Source organism: Stenella coeruleoalba (genome assembly GCF_951394435.1).
Source record: "Stenella coeruleoalba genome assembly, chromosome: 5".
Lineage (NCBI taxonomy): Eukaryota > Metazoa > Chordata > Mammalia > Artiodactyla > Delphinidae > Stenella > Stenella coeruleoalba.
The window spans coordinates 38428952-38450730 of record NC_137150.1 but is presented as its reverse complement, the minus strand read 5'-3'; the positions used below and the strand labels follow the sequence as shown (position 1 = coordinate 38450730).

General features: G+C 38.0%; 1 protein-coding gene across 14 annotated transcripts in view; it reads left to right on the top strand.

Moving 5' to 3' along the window:
* Positions 1-21779, top strand: part of VEPH1 (ventricular zone expressed PH domain containing 1) — a 713106-nt gene that overhangs the window by 96646 nt on the left and 594681 nt on the right. For 10 of the 14 annotated variants that reach the window (XR_013828597.1, XM_079923356.1, XM_079923366.1 and 7 more), the window contains 3 exons: positions 3606-3718; positions 14076-14137; positions 19906-20150. The exons of 1 other annotated variant lie outside the window; for it this stretch is intronic. The gene's annotated coding sequence lies outside the window, so the exon portion shown is untranslated. Of the gene's footprint in view, positions 1-3013; positions 3719-14075; positions 14138-19905; positions 20151-21779 lie in introns of those variants that run through there. 3 more of the 14 variants (XM_079923367.1, XM_079923364.1, XM_079923365.1) reach the window with 3 other exon arrangements.

Genomic DNA, 21779 nt, shown 5'->3' with positions numbered 1-21779 from the left:
TGGGGGCTTGGACAAGGGTGGTAACAGAGGAGACCGAGAAGTGATTAATTATGGGCTACATTATGCAAGAAAAATTGCAAGAATTGGATGATAATTTGTATGTGAGGTTTGAGAGAAAGAGAGAAGTCGAGATGGCAGCAAGGTTTTAAGCTAGAGTACTTGGGTGAAATGGTATGCACTATTTGCTGAAATGAGGAAGCCTGACAAAAGAACCAGTCTGAGGGGCGGTGGAAATCAAGAGGAGATGTTGAGTAGGCAGGTGGAGCTCAGGAGAGAAGTCAGGGCTAGAGACACACAACTGGGAGTCATCAGTGTATAGATGGTATTTAAAGCCATGGAATGAGAGGAGATCACGCAAGCGGGAGCCTTGGAGCATTCTGATACTTGGATGTTGGGAAGAGGGGGAGGAGACAAAAAGGACAGCTGAGGAAAAGTGGGCAGTGAGGTTGGAGGGAAACCAGGAGATTGTGCTTGTAAAGAAAGCATTTCAAGAAGGAGGAAGTGAACAACTGTAGAAACTGTGGCTGAGAGAGGTTAGATTAGATGAGAATTGATCATTGCATTTAGCAGTTTGGAGGGGCAGCTTTGGTAGCATAGTAGGAATGAAGCTCTTACTGGAGACAGTTCAAGAGGGAATGAGAAGAACAGCTGTTGAGTAATCTATATGGAGGAGTTTTACTGTAAAGGAAAACAGAGAAATGAAGAAGAGCTAGAGGGGGGATATGGGATCACAAGATTCCTTCTTCTCTCCCTCCCTCCTTCCCTTTCTCCTTCTTCATCTTTTCCTTTCTTCTTTCCCTCCCTCCCTCCCTCTTCCTTCCCTTCCCCCTCCTTCCCTCCTCCTTCTTTCCTTGCTTCCTTTCTTCCAGATGGAAGATATAACATCATGTTTGTGTGCAAATAGGTATGATCCAGATGGAAGGAATAAATCTGATGCTGTAAGAACTTACATAGGGCAGTGTGGGGCTGGGGAGATTTAGGGATTGCTCTGCCCCATGTAAATCATATATATACCGTTATTGTGACTTCAGTGAGTGAAGTTATAACAGAGTTATCTAACCAACCATGAGAGAGAGTTATATGATCTGATCTAGCAATTGTAAAGCACTATGTAAATAATCCATGAGCTCAGAGACCGGCAGGGCAAAAATAATTGTCAAACATGACCTCTTTGGTGTCTACATCACATCCAAGCAGTCTTTGCACCATCCTGCTCTTCTGAAGCCACAATGGGACAGGAGTTTCCAGGAAGGTATGGGCTTTGGTGGATGCTGAACATCATAGGATACTGGAAATTGCTGCTCCAGTGGTAAATATGAACTGGAGAATGGAGGACATATTTTTAAAGGAAACCAAAGACACTTGGTGAGGAAAAAGTGTTTTAATAATCCATATTGGCTATCTGAATTGAACAAGTTAACCAAATAATTACTTGCTCAGTTTTCGAATTTCAGATGTAATCTGGTAGATTGTGCTGTGAGTTGAACTTTTTTCTTCATGTGAATCTTTAATTAGAGCCAGTTGGGACTTAAAGGGTTTGCAGAAATCCATTGTTTCTGTTAAAAGAAGTGAGTCATTTTATATTTAGAATGCAACAATAAACAATTATTTTTGAGAACTTACTTTTTATTAGGTCCTATCACAAGAACTTTACTATATCACATTTAATCCACACAACAGCCTGTTTACTATTATTTTCTCCATTTTATGGATGAGGAAACTGAGGTTCAAAGATATTAAGTACCTTGCCCTAAGTCACAAAGCTCAAAAAATGATACAGCTAGGATTTGAATCCAGGAAGCTGGATTCCAATGTCCGCTTTTAACCACTAAGTTATAATTCTGGTGTATCTAAAGTTATAGAAATATTATTCCATGGTTATCCAGATGAAGAATAAATAAAATGAGCAAGCATAAATCTCATTGTGAAATTTCTCATTTTAATTATGTCTTGGCTTGCTCTTTTTGTATTTTGAGATTGCCTTAGCATGTAAAACAAATTCAAACTCAAACAAAAATGACTTTATGACCCTCCTGGCTCTTAGAAACTATTTAACAAGCTTTAATTCTGATTTCCATTTCTAGTGAGGAGCAACTAGGGACAGGAGGTGACCAGCTCTTTCTCACATTTACTAAGCAAACAGCCCCAGGAAACATCCTTGAATTGTAGCTGGGAAACTTCAGGTTAAAAAGCGTTCATTTCTTGACTGTGAAAGTTTTCAACAACCCTTGTGTCTGCGATGGTTTAGATGAGAATTGAGCATTGCTTTTAGCAATATGGAGGCAGCAGTTTTGGAGCATGGTAGGGATAAAGCTCTGATTGGAGACAGTTCAAGACGGTATGGGGAAGAACAGCCATTGAGTAACCTATATGGAGGAGTTTTACTGTAAAGGAAAGCAGAGTGATGGAGAAGAGCTAGAGCGGGGATATGGGATCATGAGATTCCTTTCTCTCTCCCTCCTTCCTTCGTAATCTCTGTTCAGGAGGTCTCTAGTGGGGTAAGATAGGTGAGGGCTTGTAGCTTCTTCCAGGCTTTAATCTCCACAGTGGCAGAGAACATGTTTGTCTTTGTACACCTGTTCCCTACATTGGGCCTGGTGTATAAACATTGAATTAATCAATGAATGAATGGCTCCATCACCCAGAGGCAATTCCTCCTGGCCCATTGGACTTTTCTTCAATATATATTAAAAAAATGAAACCCTATGGTGTCTACTTGTGTTTAATGACTTGTTTTTTCCCACCTAAAATAAAGTATGAATATCCTTTTTTTCAAAACCTGTATTTCTACAGTCTTATATATGAATGTATCATAATTTCTCTACCATTGGACAGTTAGATTTTCCCCCACATTTCTTTACGTCTTAAAATTGCAAAGAAGGGACTTCCCTGGTGGCGCAGTGGTTAAGAATCCTCCCGCCAATGCAGGGGACACGGTTTCGATCCCTGGTCCGGGAAGATCCCACATGCTGCGGAGCAACTAAGCCTGTGCCCCACAACTACTGAGCCTGTGCTCTAGAGTCCGCGAGCCACAACTGCTGAAGCCCGTGCGCCTAGAGCCCATGCTCCACAACAAGAGAAGCCACCACAATGAGAAGTCCACGCCCTTGAACGAAGAGTAGCCCCTGCTCGCTGCAACTGGAGAAAACCCACGTGCAGCAAGGGAGACCCAATCAGCCCCCCCCCCCAAAAAAAAAAGAGTTAAGCCGATTTTCTAAAAAAAATAATAAAAATAAAAAATTGCAAAGAAAAGCCTTGTAGATAAATCCTCATCTTTTTTTTTAAAGTCGTATTTCTGGGATGGACATTATTACTAGGTCAAAGAGTATGCACTTTTTACAGGTTTTCCCCGAATTTTCCTTCAGAACGCAGGTGCCAATACCATATGGAATGTGTATTTCGAAGCATCCTCTCTACCGTGAAGGATGTCCTCTCAAAGATACTTTGTCATTATCTTGAAAAATCATATCACAGTTTTAATTTACATCTGTTTGTTCTTTTGATTCTAGGCTTTATGAAAAGTGTAGCAAGGATAATACTTTTGGAAATATATTAATGTTCTTTTCCTTTTTGTACTTCCTTTTACGTGATCTTCTGCTATCCAGCCAGAGGCATCCAATGCTTTGGGGAAGCTTAGGATTGTTACAACAGAATGAAAAGAGAAAGTTCCAATGTTCACCTTTTGAATTCCAAAATAGGACTTCTGATCTACACTAAGGTAATTGTCTCAAAGATGGGCTTTTTTTTTAATGTAAACTTTTGAGTCGAGTATAACATACTAACAACAAATGCACAAATCGTAAGTGTCCAGCTCAATGAATTTTTACAAAGAGAATGCACTTGTGTAACCACTATCCAGATCAAGATAAGAGCATTACCAGCAGCCCAGAATTTCCCTGGCCCTTCCAGTTTTTACTCTCTGTCAAATGTAACCACTAGTCCAGTTTCTATCACCATAGATTTGTTTTGCCTATATTTGTAACTTTATATAAAATGACTCATTCAGTATGTGATAATTTATGTGTCACTTCTCTCTTTCAAAATTAGGTTTGTGAAATTTATCCATGTTATTAGTTTTTTCAATTTGTTTAAGTTCATTGATGTATAATATTTCATTTTATGAACATACCACAATTTATTTCTCAACACAGTGAATGAAAATTCCAGGTGCTAATACTTCAAATTGTGATCTTTTCTCATTTTAGCTATTTGGCTGAGTGCATAGTGGTATCTCATTGCGGTTTGCATTTGTATTGATAGTTCCCTAGTGACTAATGATGTTGACCAGCTTTTCATATATTTATTAGCTATTTATACATCTTCCTTCGTAAAATGCTTATTAAAGTGAGTTGTTTTTGGTTTGTTTTGTCCATTAAAATTGTTATGTCAGTATTTTTCTTGTTGATTTGTAGTTCTTTATATGTTTTGGATATAAATCCTTTGTTAGATATATATATTGTAATCGTCTTTCACTATTGGCTTGTCTTTTTACTTTCTTTCTTTTTCTTTTAAATTTAACTGTATTTGACTTACAATATTGTGTTAGTTTCAGGTATACAGCTTTACTTTCTTATTAGTGTCTTTTCATGAAAAAAATTCTTAATTTTAAAGTGGTGCTATTTATCAATCTTTTCCTTTATGATATACTTTGTCTAAGAAATTCTTGCTCATCTCAAGGCCATGAAAACATTCTTCTGTCACTTCCTAATAACTTGATTGTCTTATTTTCCCCAATTACATCTAAAATCCATCTAGAGTTGATTTCGGTTTACGGTGTAAGTTAGAAGGTCAAGATTTCTTTCCTCCACATAGATACTTAATTGATTCATCACTATTGAAATGATTATTTTTTCCCCCACTGCACTGCAGTGTCATCTTTGTTATAAATGAAGTGACTGCATGTGTGACGTCTGTTTCTTGGTTTTCTACTCTGTTCTATTTGTCTGTCTATACTGTACCAATACCACCCTCTGCCAATACATCTTCCTAATGTAGCTTCACACTAAGTCCTGACGTATGGTAATGAGAGTTTTTCAGCTTTGCTATTCTTGAAGATTGTCTTGGTTTTCTTGGCTTTTTGCAGTTTGATATGAATTTTAGAACCAGCTTGCTAATTTTCACACAAAAAATTCTTTATGATTTGGATGATGATTACATTGAGTCTATAGATCGTTTTGGGGGTGAATTGACATCTTTAAATTATTGATTGTTTCAAGCCATAAATGTGGTTATCTTTCTATTTAAGTTTATATTAATTTTCCTCAGAAACATTAATTGTTTTCTGTGGAGGCATATTTTACATTTTTCATTTGGTTTATTGTTAAATATTTGGTATTAGAAATTTTGGGGCGCTATTTTAAGTGATATAATTTTTTGAAGTTTCACCTTCAAATGTATATTATATATTGCTACAGTATAAAAAATTTGATGTTTGCATAGTGATCTTGTATCCAGAAACTTTTCTATGTTCACATGTTAATTCTAAGGTTTGCCTGTAGATTCATTTAGATTTTCTACCTTCACAATCATCTACAAATAATGATAGTTTTATTTCTATTTTTCTGATTTATATGCATTTTAATTTTTTCCTTTCTAATTACATTGAGTAGAATCTCTAGTAAAATGTTGACTACAAGTAATAATAGTGAGATTCTTTTTTGTTCCTGATCTTCGGGGAAAAGTTTCCAATATTTTACCATTTAAAAGTATGCTTTATCCAATTAAGGAAAATCTATTTCTAGTTTACTGAGTTTTTATTTTTTAATTAGCAATATGTGTTGATTTTCATCAAATGGTTTTGCATCTACTAAGATTATCATGCAATATTTTTTGTTACTGTGGTGAATTACATTGTTATAAATTAATTGATATAAACTGATTGATTTATAAATAAAATGGATCTTGCATTGCAACTGAACTTGGTTCTAATGCATTATTCTTTTTTTAAATTGCTAAATTTGATTTATTAATAGTATATTTAGATTTTTTTGCATCTATGTCAGGAGATATATTGGCCTTTTATCTTTCCTATAATGTTGTTTATGAGGTTGTGTGGATTTTATAAAATGAGATAGTGGATGTTTCCTCTTTTCTGTTTTGTGGAAAAATTGGTGTAAGATTGTGTTACTTTCTTCTTAAATATTTAAAATAATTCACTGATAAAGACGTCTGGGCTAGGAGTTCTTTTTGGGGGAGGATTTTAATTACAAATAAAATTGTTTGATAGACAGTACTATTTCTCTTTCTTATTGTATATGTATTTGGTAAGTTGTGTTTTCAAGGAAATTATCTATTTGATCTAAATTTTAAAAATTACTTGCATAAAGTTGTTCACAGCCATTACTACCTTTTTAATGCTTATAGCTTCTGTAGTGATGTCCATTTTTTATTTCTAATATTGCTAATTTATTTTTTTCCTTCTAAAGACCAGTCTTTAGTAGTTTATCAGTTGTATCAATCTTTTCAAGGAAGCACGTTTTGACTTGATTTTCTCTATTATGTTTTTTTAAAATTTCATTAATTTCTGCTTTTATATTTTACTTTCTTTGTAATTTAGTTTCCCCATTTTAAAAAAAGTGTCTTTAGATAGATCCTAAAATCATCCGTTTTCACCCTTTCCTGTCTTCTAATATACTAAAGTTTTCTCTAAGGTGCTCTTAGCTATAGCATGCAAGTTATGTTATATTTAAAAATTATTTTTTATTATAATTCAGTTCAAAATAGTTTTTAATTTCCATTGTGATTTCTTCTTTAACTGATGGATTATTTAAGAGCATACTGCTTAATTTCCAAATAGTTTTGGATTTTCTAGGTATCGTTTTGTTACTGATTTTTGTTTTACTTCTACTGATTGAAGAAACTACTCCACATAATTTCATAACTTTGTTATTTGTTGAGACTTTATTTGCCTCAGTGATTAGATGACTTTGGTAAATGTATATGTATACTTGAAAAGAATGTGCATTGGGTGCAGTGATATATGAATATATATACATATGTATTGTGTTGGCCAAAAAGTTCGGGAAAAACCCGAATTAACTTTTTGACCAATCCGATATATATGTATATATACACATACACACACACATGTACATGCATACATATAATCAGTTATGTAATATTGGTCATTTAGTTCAAATTTTCTGTATTCCTCCTGATTTTTTGGTTCTATCAGTTTGTTACATTAGTTACCAAGACAGGTGTGTTAAAAATCTCATACTATGTTTGTGGATTTGTCCCTTTATCCTTTTAGTTTCATCTGTTTTTGCTTTACATGGTTGGAGGCTGTGTTTTTAGGGACATGCAAATTTAGAAATATCATATTTTCCTGATGAATTAACCTTTTCTTATTAGGAAATGCCCCCTCTTAACCACTGTATCTGCTAATTTATGTGTATTCCCTTTTTATTTGATCAAACTAGACTTCTTGCCCTAAGTCTGATTTATTTATACGTTAAAACTGTCAGTTTTCTTTTTGCTAATATTTGTGTAATTTGTGTTCCCATTCTTTTACTTTCTGCCTTACAGGTGTCTTTTCTAGGCAGTGTATATTTAGTTCTTTCCCCCACAGTCTGGTAAGCTTGTTTTTTAAAAAAGTGAATTATTTTGTCTACTTACAAGTTATAGAATTACTTCTATGTTTGAGTTTGAATCTGCTGTTTCTCTTGTTGTGGAGCGTGAGCTCTAGGTGTGCGGGCTTCAGTAGTTGTGGCACCCAGGCTCAGTAGTTGTGGTTCACGGTCTCTAGAGCGCAGGCTCAGTAGTTGTGACACACAGGGTTAGCTGCTCCGTGGCATGTGGGATCTTCCCGGACCAGGGATTGAACCCACGTCCCCTGCAATGGCAGGCGGATTCTTAACCACTGCACCACCAGGGAAGTCCCTAATTGTCTTTTTTCTTTTTAAATCTTGGATTGTGGATGTTGTTTCGTATACTGGTATGCCTGGTAATTTTTGATTGGGTATTAGGTATGATAAGTGAAAATTGTAGAAGCTTTGAGTGATAGTATTTTACCAGGAAAATTTAATTTTCTTCTGGTGAGCAGTTTGATCTAGTCAGGGACGGAGATGATTTGAAGGTGGGTGTCAGTGTTTGTAAGGACCTCTCTGATTTCTAGTTTGCCCTCACTACTAGGGCTTGGTCTTCAGGGGTCTCAAGGGAAACCCTGGAATGTCTTCTAAGTCCTCTTCTCCCTGTGAGGTGTGACTTAGCTTTTTAGCCACTTAGCTGCTGCTTTCTGCTTGGCATCTTGCCGTATAGACCGTAGACACTGGAAAATGCCTTGAGAAGAAAAGTGGTGCAGAACGTTGGGCTCACTTATCTAAGGGTCACTTTATTCCTAAATTCTAGCCCCTCAAGTCCTGGCTGCCTTAGTAACCCTGACCTTCAGTTTTTTTCTTTCTGGCCTCATGAAAATGCTAAAAGTCCTTTTTTTTGGTTGCCTTCTTAGCAGTTAGAGTGGGATCAAATCACTGTGACTTAAGGTCTTGGATTGAGATGTCTCAAGGCTGGACTTTGTAAGGCCTTGTCTATTTCCAATGTGCTCATATTCCCACAGTTAGTCCTTCAGGGCTCCAGACTGAAAGGCTTGTGTTTTTGCCAAGGCCCCTCAGCTTCCTTGGGCCTTAATTTCAGCCTATATCTCCCTAACATTGATGGCTGTGGATAGCTCTGTTTAGCTTCTCAGTCTTTTAGCAGCTCTTTCTGCTTTGATTCTCCACCTCTTTTCCTGCATAGTTGGCAAATAGGTGAGTACTCTGAGAAGAAAAAGTAACTCAGACCATCAGCCTCTCACATTCCTGAGCCCCGCGTCTCTCCTGGGTCTTGATCCTTCAAGTCCTGGCTGCCTTGGCAAGCCTGAACTCCAACTGTCTATATCCCAGTTCTGTGAGAGTGTGGAAAACTCTGAGTGCCACTTTCTTTTCAGCTTCTTGCCTAAACCTCTTACAAACTGGTAAATGCCTTATGAGGGGAAGAGGTAGAGAGAGTTGGGCTCACCTCAATGCTTTTGTCTTTTCTCTGAGATCTTGGCTCTGCAAGTCCAGATGTGCTGGTTGCTCTTCTATGGCTTCAAAGAGCTGCTTTTTTAAAAATTCTTTTTTAATGCAGTTTTTAGAATTGTTTTTGGTGTGAGGGTTGGATTGACACAAGCTACTCTGTCTTAGCTGGAAACAGAAGTCCAAAAATTAGTTAAGTTGTCTTGCCAAAGAGAAAGGCTTCCTGAATTTTATGAAGCTCCTCTTTACATATCACCAGCCAGGTGTGATCAATTGATGTATAATAGAGTTTTACTATAACCCATAATGCAGAGAGGACAGAATATGATGAAAGAGATGTTCTCACCAGATAGGAGGAGGATGTAGAAAGCTCGCCACCATGGGAGGAAGGGAATTTTTCTGAGGAGCAAAGGCATGATGAAAATGTAGTCTGGATTCCTGGGGACTCTGTTCTCACCAACTTGAACTTTGACTTAAGAATTCATGGAAATAAGAATAGATGAATCTTGGAATGTTGAATGAAAAAAAATGCAAAGTGTACATGAGTGATGAACCATATTCAAAGACAAGCAAAATGAAAAACTGTATATTTTTAGGCACATCTACCCACATTCTAAATTCATACAGATGAGGAAAGGGATGATGAACAGAAAACTCAGGGAAGTGGGTAGAGGAGATTGGGAAGGGACAGTTAGGGGACTTTGATTGTATTGATTGTATTCCATTTCTTAAGCTGGATGGTGGATTTATGAGTGTTCATTATCATGCTCTCTAACTTACCTATCTATTATGTAGGTTATTTTGCATGAATCAAATGTGTCAAAATAAAAAGTGCAAAAGGAAAAAAAAAGAATACTAGGCAGGAGCAGCTGTGCATTAGTAATGACCAGTCACCAGCCATCCCCAGCAGACTTCCGTGAATTCCAGTGGACAGCCAAAAACCCACATGGATCTGAGGCTCCCTTCCCTCACTGATATGGGGCCACAGCAGCCCCTTGTAGACTTAGATGCCATCTTAAGGAGGAGCAAGGGAGGAGGAGGAAATTTCCAAATCTAGCATTTACCCAAAGGAGACTAAGGTAACCCCAAATGGAAAGAGATTTAGTTATTTTTCTTTAGCAAGATCTCCCCATCTTGCCTCCACACCAGTGGAAATGCAGGGGCTCTGGAGCAAGCTGAGATACGTCTCAGAATATAAAAGAAGTTTTATTTTTATTGCATATCATAGCAGTTGGCTTTATGAGTAAATTTTTGGCCCTGGTACAAACTAATGCTTACACGCCCTGTACAAACTAGGAAAGGGTAGAAGTTGTAACAATCCTGGATCATCAATCCTGTCCTGCCCTCTGGCTGGCTGTGTGACAATCATCAGGTCCCTTAAACAGTCTGTGGCAGAGTGAGGAGGTGATTATGTGATCTCTGAATTCCCTTCCATGTTTGTGACCCTAAATATCAGGAAGAACCTTCATTTTCTTGAGCATTCATGGTAAATTTTCTTTATTCTTCATTCTATGATGTGATACAGAGAGGAAGCCATTATTGAAAATATGTAACCGTCAGTGCTGGTGCCATTAGACCCCTTACTTCATAAAGATAAATCATTTTAGAATACCTCCCTCAACAAGTTGTGTGCATTTCAGAGGACTTTGTAAGGGGAAAAAAAAAAGTCAGGAATAGTGAAAGTTAAATACAGCTTCCAAAGGATTTATCAGGTAAATGTTATGGATTGTTGTGATTTAATTTATGGGATTAGTTTGACTTTCAATTACCGGGCATCACATTCAATCACTTTATATTTTGAACTCTGTAACTAGGACTTCTAACACTTGATCTTTCATTCGGAGAGGGATTATCAATAATTAGACACTGTGGCCTTATTGATCAGCTAATCAATACCCACATTAATCACCAGTGGTCTAAAAACAATTCACTCTTTGCATTAAGAGGAATCAGTGTGATCAAATTAGCATCTTTTGCTAGCAGCTGAGCAAAGCTGTAGCTTTCCAAAGGGAAGGCAATGGCTGAGGGAGGATATACCCCCAGGACTCAGAGCTAGGTTGACTGCTCCTGAATGAAAATGATCTAAGGATACTCAAGTTCTGATTATTTGGTTTTGCTTTTTGGTCTTTTTTTTTGCTCTGATATTTGTACCATTTAATAAAGTGTTATTAACTACAAAAGGTGGGACAAAATGAATATGCTCTACATTGTAAATAAATGTTCCTTATCCTTGCAGTTAGACCAGAAGCTATGTTATGTTGCAAAGAAAATCCAGGTATCTCAGTGATTCTAGAAAAATAACAAGTGTGTAGGTTTAATAAATATGAAAGTGATTCGTTACCTATTAAGAATTGAGTATTTCTATTACCCAAGGTACACATATCACCCCAAACAGAGCTCCAGGCTGGAAGAGACTCTCCTTTCTTCTCAGAGATGTGGTTCATTTGGTTTCAAGTTACAGCAACCTGGTGCTTAGGAGGACAGAGCTCGTCCTGGACTAGTCCACACCGGCTTTGACTACATGGTCTCCCAGGCTGTCACTCAAACCAGTGGCTGTCAAACAAGGTCACAGGTTCACCCAAAGGCTTTTAATAATTTGGCATTACTTTCATATGAATAATTTATAATCTCAAAAGTATGAGACTATTATTTATGGTTAGTAGCTGTGAAATAATGAGACACATGGTTTTAGGGCTGTTTTTATTACCAAGTGGTGTCCATACAGTTGTAGGGAGTTAAAATAAAGAGAAGTGAAAGTGGATCTTTTTTTTTAAGATCATATCAGAGGCAGAAATGATATATTACAGATGAGAATAATACTAGCTGTCTCTTCAAATTTATCCATTACAAACACCACACCATTTCTTTGAAATGGGAGCTTACAGCAGCATTCCGGCGGCTTCTTGAAGTCAGTTGTTTTCACTCTGAGGAAATAGAAAACGGACTTGTTTGGTCTTTGAGTCTCAGTTCCTACTGGGAATAAGACAATTAAGTATCATTTAAAATTTTCATTTTGGGTTTTAAAGAATAAAGACTCTTTGCCAATGTGAAAACTCAGAAAAAGTAGGTGTGTAGAATGAAAAAACAATTACCTATAATCCCACCAAATAATTTTCACAAAAATAGGATATAATGTACAGATTTTTTTCCTGTTAACTTTGATCATTTCCCACATTTTAAAATAGCTTGTGAAAATGTTATTTTTAGTGATTAAGACATTCTACTGTATGGATATTATATAACAGATTTATTTCCTTATTATTTAATAATTTTTGTTTTCCCAATTTTTTATTGTTATGAATAACTCTATGATGATAATTCTTTTTTTAAATTTAATTGAAGTATAGTTGATTTACAATGTTGTGTTAATTTCTGCTGTACAGCAAAGTGACTCAGTTATACATATACATACATGTATACTTTTTCATATTCTTTTCCATTCTGGCTTATCACAGGATATTGAATATAGTTCCCTATACTATACAGTAGGACCTTGTTGTTTATCCATCCTGTATATACTAGTTTGCATCTGCTAATCCCAAGCTCCCTATCCTTCCCTCCCCCACCCTCCCTCTCCCTTGGCAATTGCAAGTCTGTTCTCTATGTCTGTGAGTCTGTTTCTGTTTCGTAGATATGTTCATTTGTGTCGTATTTTAGATTCCACATATAAGTGATATCATATGGTATTTGTCTTTCTCTGTCTGACTTACTTCACTTACTTAGTATGATAATCTCTAGGTCCATCCATGTTGTTGCAAATGGCATTATTTCATTATTTTTTTATGGCTGAGTAATATTCCATTGTATATATTTACCACATCTTCTTTATCCATTCAGCTGTTGATGGACATTTACATTGTTTCCATGCCTTGGCTATAGTAAATAGTGCTGATATGAACATAGGGGGTGCATATATCTTTCCAAATTATAGTTTTGTCTGGGTATATGCCCAGGAGCAGGATTGCAGGATCATATGACAACTCCTTAATTCATTTAATCAACAGATATTTATTAGATATCTACTGACACACACATATATGTGTGTGTGTGTGTGTATGTAAAACAATATATATAAATACTTTATATATATATAAAACATATATATGCATAAAGATGTATCTATCTATATACATACCATAATTTTTTTTTTTTTTTTTTTTGCGGTACGCGGACCTCTCACTGTTGTTGCCTCTCCCGTTGCGGAGCATGGGCTCCGGACACGCAGGCTCAGTGGCCATGGCTCACGGGCCCAGCCACTCCGCGGCATGTGGGATCCTCCCGGACCGGGGCACGAACCCACGTCCCCTGCATCGGCAGGCAGACTCTCAACCACTGCGCCACCAGGGAAGCCCCATACCATAATTTTTAGAAATAAAAATCCTCATCTCCTAGCGACAAATTTTCTCACCGGTAACCAGACACTAAATTCAACATATGCCTGTGAGGAAACAGAGATGTTTAAGATGGCTCTTATTTCTCAAACATTCAGTCTGGTGGGAGAGATGGAAATGTATACAATTAACTTTAATGCAAGGCAAGATTTTATAAGTACAGTAACAGCATCATACACAGAATGAAACAGGCTTATACAAGAAGGAGAGATTAAATCTGACTGAGGTAGTCCCTTTGTGGACAGTGAGTTTTGAAGTATCTCTTATATAATAGATAATTTTTAGCCTTGCTTGACCCCTTTAAGCCTTGCTGGACCCTCTCTGAACTGGTAGGTTTTTGTGGGGGACAATGGACACTTCTTGTCAAAAGTGTGGGACTTCTTGTCAAAAGTGGGGAAAAGGGAGCAACGGAAGAAGGAGGAAATTCCGGGTTGAAGGACAGCGTGATAAAAGCAGGAAGCTGGAACGTGGAGGGATGGCTTAGGAAACTGCAAGTGTACCAGTACATGGAGTAAGGGCGGGAAGCCTGGGGTGCAGATGAGTCAACTGGAGAGGCACGTGAGGACCAAACGGTAGGCATCTCTAAATGTCAGGCTAATAAGCCAGAATTTTATGTTGTAAGCAATGGAGAGCCCTTGAGGGTTTCTGAGCAGGTGAGGAGCTGTCTGAGACAATTTCCTTGTTGCAGGAATGAAGAATGAATGGGAGGAGGAGAGTGGAGGTGGGGAACCCCGCTGGGAGCTGAGAGTGGTGAGTGGTATAACTAGAGGAGGGGCAGTAGAAGGGAGACAGTTTGGGGGCAGAATTGGTAGGATGTGGTGACTAATTGGATATGGAGAGGACGAAGGAACGGAGAGAACGATGAATCCCAGATAAGCCTGAAATTTGGAGCCTGAGCAGTTCAAGCTGTCTCGCCTACATTCCCATCCCGGGGAGTGTGTTTTCCTTAGTATGGCTCAGGAGTGTACCTGGGTTATAAACATCACACAGAGGGTTGGAATCAAAGGCTTCTCGTGTTGACATCAGAGGAAGAGCCTCTCCTCTCCACTGCTCACAAGGGCATACAGCACATTGGTCAAACTCTGGGGACAGACTGGCTGGAGCTTCTATCACATTTACTTGCCCAAGACATACACTAAGCTGAGGGACACTGGACAGTTTTCTCAACCCCTTGCGTCCTCATCTGAACTCACTTCCTGTGTGGTTTTAGGACTTAAGTGAAATAATGTATGCAGATGCTGAGCAGAGGGACTGGCAAATAGTAAGTGCTCAATAAACGCTATATTTAAATGATAGTGGTGAACATTTGGGGGCTACTTGTGAGAAATAAGAATAGTAATACCCCCCACATTAAGTTCAAGAACAGAGCATACAATAACTTGGAAATAAAATCACAGGACTGCAAACTCATAAAGAAATCTGATTCAGAAACAAAGAATAAAAACCTAAGTTATGCTGTGTCCATAAAAAGAAAAATGTTTGAGAAAAATGAACTATTAATAGACTTAGTTGTTTTGCCTGAGATGGCATCGGAAGCCTTCCCCTGTTCCATTCTATCTCCACCTACATGCCACAAAGTTTAATGTGACAAGGCATTGTAGATGTATCAGGCATTGTATTTAATGAGTATTATTCACTCCATGATATTCATATTTCTCAGGACTAAAGGATTAATTTAAGCAAATTGTATTTGTGAGCCAACCAGATATTTGTAGAACTCTGAGCAGATACTCAGCAATCTCTGAATGTGGCATTTCTTTAGACAGGCTGGAAGCACTGATCCAAATGAAATGTTCTCTTTTATAAGCAGAGGTTTGGTCACATTAGAGGGAAGCTACACAATAACAGTGTCTCAAATGTTTTCCCAGACTGATGACCTTGAGCAAAATGTCTTTCTAAATTAAATGAAATTAAATTAAAGAAAACAACAGTGATTGTAACTGAGGTCTCCAGCAGCAATTCAGTAAATGCACATGGCAACTGGTCAGTGGGAGAGCGACTGGTCTGATTACTGGATGTGCGTACCTTATGTTCCCTTAAAACAGAGTCCAGAAATATGAAACGCAGAAGTGGAAGTTTTTATGAAGGCATAAGCAATAATGGGTGTTTGTATATAATTTCAAGCCTTGCCCCTTTCTTATCAAAATCCAATTGCATGATTACTTTATATTTTCTTATTCTTACTACTAAGTTTTCTCTGTTGACATCTGGCTCCTTTTGGAAGTCAGGAAATCAAAACCAAATTTGTTTGCTCTCCTGGCAATTTCTTTTACATTCTTGACATTTGAGAAATGGTCCTTGTTTCTACTACCATATTGCGGATTTGAGCATCAAAATAAGTAAAATATTAGTGGATTATAACACATGAATAAAAAAAGAATTCTTCAGTCCATACGACTACTAATAAACAGACAAACAAACAAAACAAGGGGGGGGAGAAAGCTCTTCCTTACAATAGAAATCAAACTAACAAGTGTAGACAGAATGAGGACTGATGAAGTTAAAAAATCAACATTTTGTAATCATCAGGAAAGAGTCATTAATAGATGCTAAAAATAGTAGCTAAAAATTTGATGAGGAACAGGTTTGAAAGTTTCAAAGGATAGTTTCAAAGTATGTCCCTAAATTATTCATTAATTATATAAAGGAAATGGTAACATTACAGTGGAGAAACTGGCAGATGCCACCTTTACCAAGTGATCAAAGTGAGCATCACCATCAATGGGATAAGCCAACATCATGAGCCTCCTGATGTGATCTCTTGGGAAGGACACAGTATCACTTTTGTGGTATTCCTGCCAAAAATGTAAAATCAAAATCTAATCATGAGGATACAGCAGACAAATCTAAGGTCAGGGGCATGCTACAAAATAACCAGCCTGTTCTTTTATTTTTGCTTTTGTTTGCGGTACGCGGGCCTCTCACTGTTGTGGCCTCTCCCGTTGCGGAGCACAGGCTCCGGACGCGCAGGCTCAGCGGCCATGGCTCACGGGCCCAGCTGCTCCGCGGCATGTGGGATCTTCCCGGACCGGGCACGAACCCGTGTCCCCTGCATCGGCAGGCGGACTCTCAACCACTGCACCACCAGGGAAGCCCCAGCCTGTTCTTTTAAAATAAATGTCAAGACCAGGAAAGACAAAGAAATGCTGAGTAACTGATTTGGATTAAATGAGACTAAAGAGATATGAGAACTAAATGCAAAGTGAGATCCTGTGTTGGATCCTGAACCAAAGGGGAAAATTGGTACAAAAGACATGTTGGAACAATTGGTGAAACTGGAATATGGCGTGAAGGTAATAGTATTGAATTAATGTTCAGTTTCCTGATTTTGATAACTGTACTGTGGTTATGTATGATAACATTCTTGTTCATGGGAAATACACAGTGAAATTTTAGGAAGTAAAGGGGAATTATGTATACAACTTACTCTAAGATGGTTTAGAAAAAATATGTGTGTATATATGCAATATATATGTACGTGTGCGCACACACACACAAAATGGGCAGGGAAAAGGAAATGCAGCTGCTCAGATAAAGAACCCTTTTCTCAGAGGTAAAGTTCTTAAAGGAAAACGTTCAAGCTATAAGAATGTGAAGACAGATGGTAATTAGTTACATGGTGATTATTTTCTCTCCCACTCTTATTGGCTCAGTGTACTTGTGTGAGAATGTAGGTATAGGTAGGCAGTTGCCTTGACATGGATTTTGGACTGTCTTTCGACTAAATGATTAGATATCTGTTTAAAGGGATAGCAACCTCTCCTTTTCTGGAAAATCAGAGTGTAACTTCTTTCCACACACTGGTCTTAAACACTTGACTTTTAACAGGTATTGCACCTGTGCTTTTACAGTTTGTTGTTGAAACTATAAAACTGGACTTTCAAATTTGAAACCTGTAATTTTTTTTTTTTTTTTTTTTTGGTTAAGAGGAATTTTCTTCAGTTTGCTTTGTTATAATTCCTATGGTCCTTCAACGGATAACTCCCAAGTGGAAGGGAACTGTCGATAAACCTGTCTCATTTTGTTTTCACCTTGATCTTTAACTATTACTTGCTCAATGTAGTAGCAAAATATGGGGTTGAAAGCTTTTCTTATCTGAACAGATCTCATAATTGTCAGTCTGAATTTGTTATATTCCCAGTATTAGACACATACAATAGGAGAGGTTGTACTTCAAAAACTTAGAAGTAGGATGAGATGTTCTAATGTATCTAAAGGCAAAACCATCCCAGAAATTTCTTCTGTGGCATCATCAAAAGAGCATCGTCCTGGGGACAGAAGACTTTGGCTCCAGTCCCAGCTTGATCACTTACTCTGTTCTTAGACAAACCTGCTTAGCCCTGCTGACCCTTAGTTGTCTGAAACATCTCTAATCTACCTCTCATGGTGTGGTAAGCATTAAATGTGAAAAGGTATCTATCTGAAAAGTGCATAGCATAGATCTGACCTAGTGTAAGGACTCAATGCATGTTTCATTGTTGTTAACAATTCTCTCAGAGCTGATTTAGACAAAGGCCCTGCCCATCACATAGTGAGCCCACACCGGTTCAACAGTTAAGCCCAGTTTACTCTAGATGGGCATTTAATGCTGATACATTAGAGCCTATAATGTTTGTCCAGTTGGGGGTGTCTTTAGCTTTGGACTCAATCTTGAAAGTCTCCATAACTTGCCAAAATCAGGCATAGTTTAAAACTGCCTCTCAAAATGCAAGGACTCAGTTTAGATTTCAGAGCTTTCAGAAAAGAGAGACCAGGTGTTTTGGTCTTAGGATAAAACAAGTTGTAGATTCTACCACTTAGAGTCTAAACTTTGAGGAATTGCAGCCAGAGAGAGAAAATTCTTTGAGGTTGGTTACCCAATTAAATGCATTGGGTAGCCTTGGCAAAGGGCATCAGCATTTCCTGGTGTGAAGGTGTTAGGAGTTGAGCACATGGTACATTATTATTCATGACTTGTCGTATAGGATGTATGATTGGACTTATCTTGACAGTACTATTTCTGTTTCTTTACTTTCTTAGACTAATTCATGTAATTTGCTACTCCTTAAATTAGTAGAATTTCTCCATTTTCAGGATAGTCATATCCAAAGTGGAAATTCTCCAAACAAAATCAAGTAAAAATACCCGACTTTGAATAAATTTAGACTTAATAGAATGCATATCTTTCTCATTTGTACATATCACTTGTTTTCATTGCTCAGAATAACTTTAAGTTTTAAATTCAGCTCACTTGCATTGAATTTTTCCATGTCTTCCTGAATGTGGGCTGGGGAATCTCACTGAACTCTATTTAGCTTATGTCTCCCCAAAGCAAACATTAATAGTCACATCTCCCATAAATCAGATTAGACTATGAGGAAAGTAGTAAACCACCTAATCACCTACTCACCAATTGTAGTAAAACTGAACTTGGTAATTAATGTAGTCAATTTACTAATTGGGCCTTAAATCACTTGGGCCTGGTTTAAGACTTATAAGGTACTTTGGATATTCAGTTTGGCTAAAGACATAAAATTCCTTCAGAGATTAAAGACATTTTGTTGTGCATCACTATTATAATGTTGCCCAAAACAGGTAAAATGGCATTTGCTATACCTGAGGCTGGAAGTGTCAGAGTTAGCTTCTAGGTAGAAATTAGGATGAGACTTGATCAATTGTAGTTAATCTTAGCTTGATTCAATTCTGAACTAAAGCCAGTTTTGATTTGGCCAAAGCCAATGTTTCTAGTTTATTATAAGTGCCTTAGCAGTTGACAAATAGGAAGATGTGTTCCAGTTGCAATAATTTTCCAACTATTGGTGGAGACCTTTAGCACACTGGGCCCACCCTGACTCCCAGGGCTGTGTGAGGGTGCAGACAGGCAGGGTGCATCTAGGGCCAGCTTCAAGGGCCCTGCTCTTGAAGGCATAGTGCTCCATTGTGGTCTTGAAATTCTTAGTAATTTTTGAATAAATGTCCTACATTTTTATTTTGTGCTGTGCCCTGCAGATCATATGGCCTATAGCTCTTCCTGGGTGCCTCTACTCATGTATATTTACAGAATCGGTTAAGCCACTGGCTGGGCCTGGTGTGAGGTCCCCCCTTTCTTTTCTCCTTTTCCTGAAGCCACTTTGGCACATGCGGGCATGTCTTCTGAAAGCAGGCTTCCTTCTTTGCAATATTATATGTGTCAGGGTTTGTATGCTGAAGGCAGTAACATGAAGATTAAGAAATTCACAAAAAGTTAACTAGCATTGAGCCTGACAAGTTTGTTAAAATCCTTAGAGTTGATACAGGATTTTTGCAAAGTGAGGGTTCTTTTGGGCTGCCTGCTTTAGGGCCGCTTGCTTGTTACCTACAAAAAATATATATCTTAAAGTTTCAAGGACACAGTATAAAAGAAAGACTAAATAATTCTTAAATTCCTTTCAATTCTGAGATCCTATAATTCCTTGAGAAATAGACTTAAAAGCAATAGAGATTTACTCTTTACATGAAAAGATTAAAAACAAGCCTTATGGGTTTCCCTGGTGGCGCAGTGGTTGGGAATCTGCCTGCTGATGCAGGGCACACGTGTTCGAGCCCTGGTCTGGGAGGATCCCACATGCCGTGGAGCAACTGGGCCCGTGAGCCACAGCTGCTGAGCCTGCGCGTCTGGAGCCTGTGCTTCTCAACGGGAGAGGCCGCGATGGTGAGAGGCCCGCGCACCGTGATGAAGAGTGGCCCCCGCTTGCCGCAACTGGAGAAGGCCCTCGCACAGAAACGAAGACCCAACACAGCAAAGGTAAATAAATAAATTAATAAAAACTCCTACCCCAACATCTTCTAAAAAAAAAAAAAACAAAAAACAAGCCTTACTTCTTACTGAGAAACACAATAATAGCTAACATTTACTGAGTACTTACTATGTGCCAGGCACTTTGCATGCATGTTTTTCTCTGAATCTTATGATAGCCCTGAGAAGTAGGGTTATTATCTTCATTGCACCAATGAGTAAATGGAAGCTTGGAAAAGCTAAGTCAGGGCAGCCAGGACTCAGACTGCCCTGGCTGACTCTCAAGGCCCCCATGCACACCCTCTGCCCTCTATGGCCTCCCATCAATTAAATAAGCACAGGGCTAACCTCTGAGTCAAGGCGGGACTTGCCCAGGGAGTTGAATGTGAGGGTGACCTGGCTGTGACCCTGCCACACCATTGATTGCCAAGGCCCATTAGACTGAAGTGGTGGTCCGGTGTCTTCTTTCTCCCTCACCTCCATGTGGGTCCGTCAGGCTTTAAGTTGCCAGCTCAGACAACAGGAATGTCCTTCCCTGATAAAAGAGGATTTGTCCTCAGTAGGTGCAGGTGGTGTGAGCACTGCTCAGTGAGTCCTCGAGACAGGGCGATTTCTGTGACCCTGAAATGCATCCCAAAGTGTTGAGATGAACGCTGTGGGAAGGGGCTGGCTGGGTCTCTTTCTTCAGGCTGCCTCCCCCTCCTCCCGTCTCACCCAGGCATAATTCAGGGGAATTTTAGGATGGATACTATTAGCTTGCTCTTTCACTGTTGCTAATATATATATATATATATATATATATATATATATATACACACAAAACATACATAAAGCATTGAGGATGGATCAGCTATTAGAGAGAAATTCTTTTGCATTTCAATTCATTGTCCACTTAATTAAAGGAATGGAGGAAAAAAAAACACTGTCATGGAAGCACATACTCAATACATTAGAGAAATAGCTCATTCTTACCCAGGAATTACCCCTGTCAAATCAATGAAGTGGGGTCACTGAGCACATAAATTCTGTTTACATAATTTTAAGCCAGTGGAGGTAGAGAATGCATCTTTTCTAAAAGTTTGCTTTGAAATTTTGAACAGGACTAAACTGCTGTTGGTTTCTGGCAAGACCCTTCAATAAAGTTGGTACCTATGTGTTGTCCCCTAAAATTGCTTCCAACAATTCCAAAAGTAAAGAGAATCAAGTCTTTGTCTACTCAGATAAAAGGAAAAAATGGGATAATGTGTAAAACACCCAGTGCCTGTTGTATTGTGATCATTCTTTAAAAGTTAGCTACTCTGATAGTTGTGGGGTTGCCTTGTTCTGGGTCTGTTTCCTCATCTGACTAAACATCGTAACAATACCTTAAGTTTTCTCACCTATAAAGTGCAAATACTTGACTAAACTAATAAAAAAATTCCTTCCAACTATTGAAATCTCTGATAAAACATACAGTTCCTTTGTTTTTCCTTTAATGTAGTAATTATTCCTAAGAGTTTTGCTGTGGCATATTTTTTATTTTAAAAATAAATTTGTATTCCCAAACTAATCCATACATTTAATGTAATTTATGTCAAAACCTAAGTGGGGCTTTTTTTTTTACACAGGATATTGAAATTTTTTTCTAAATTTCTTCCG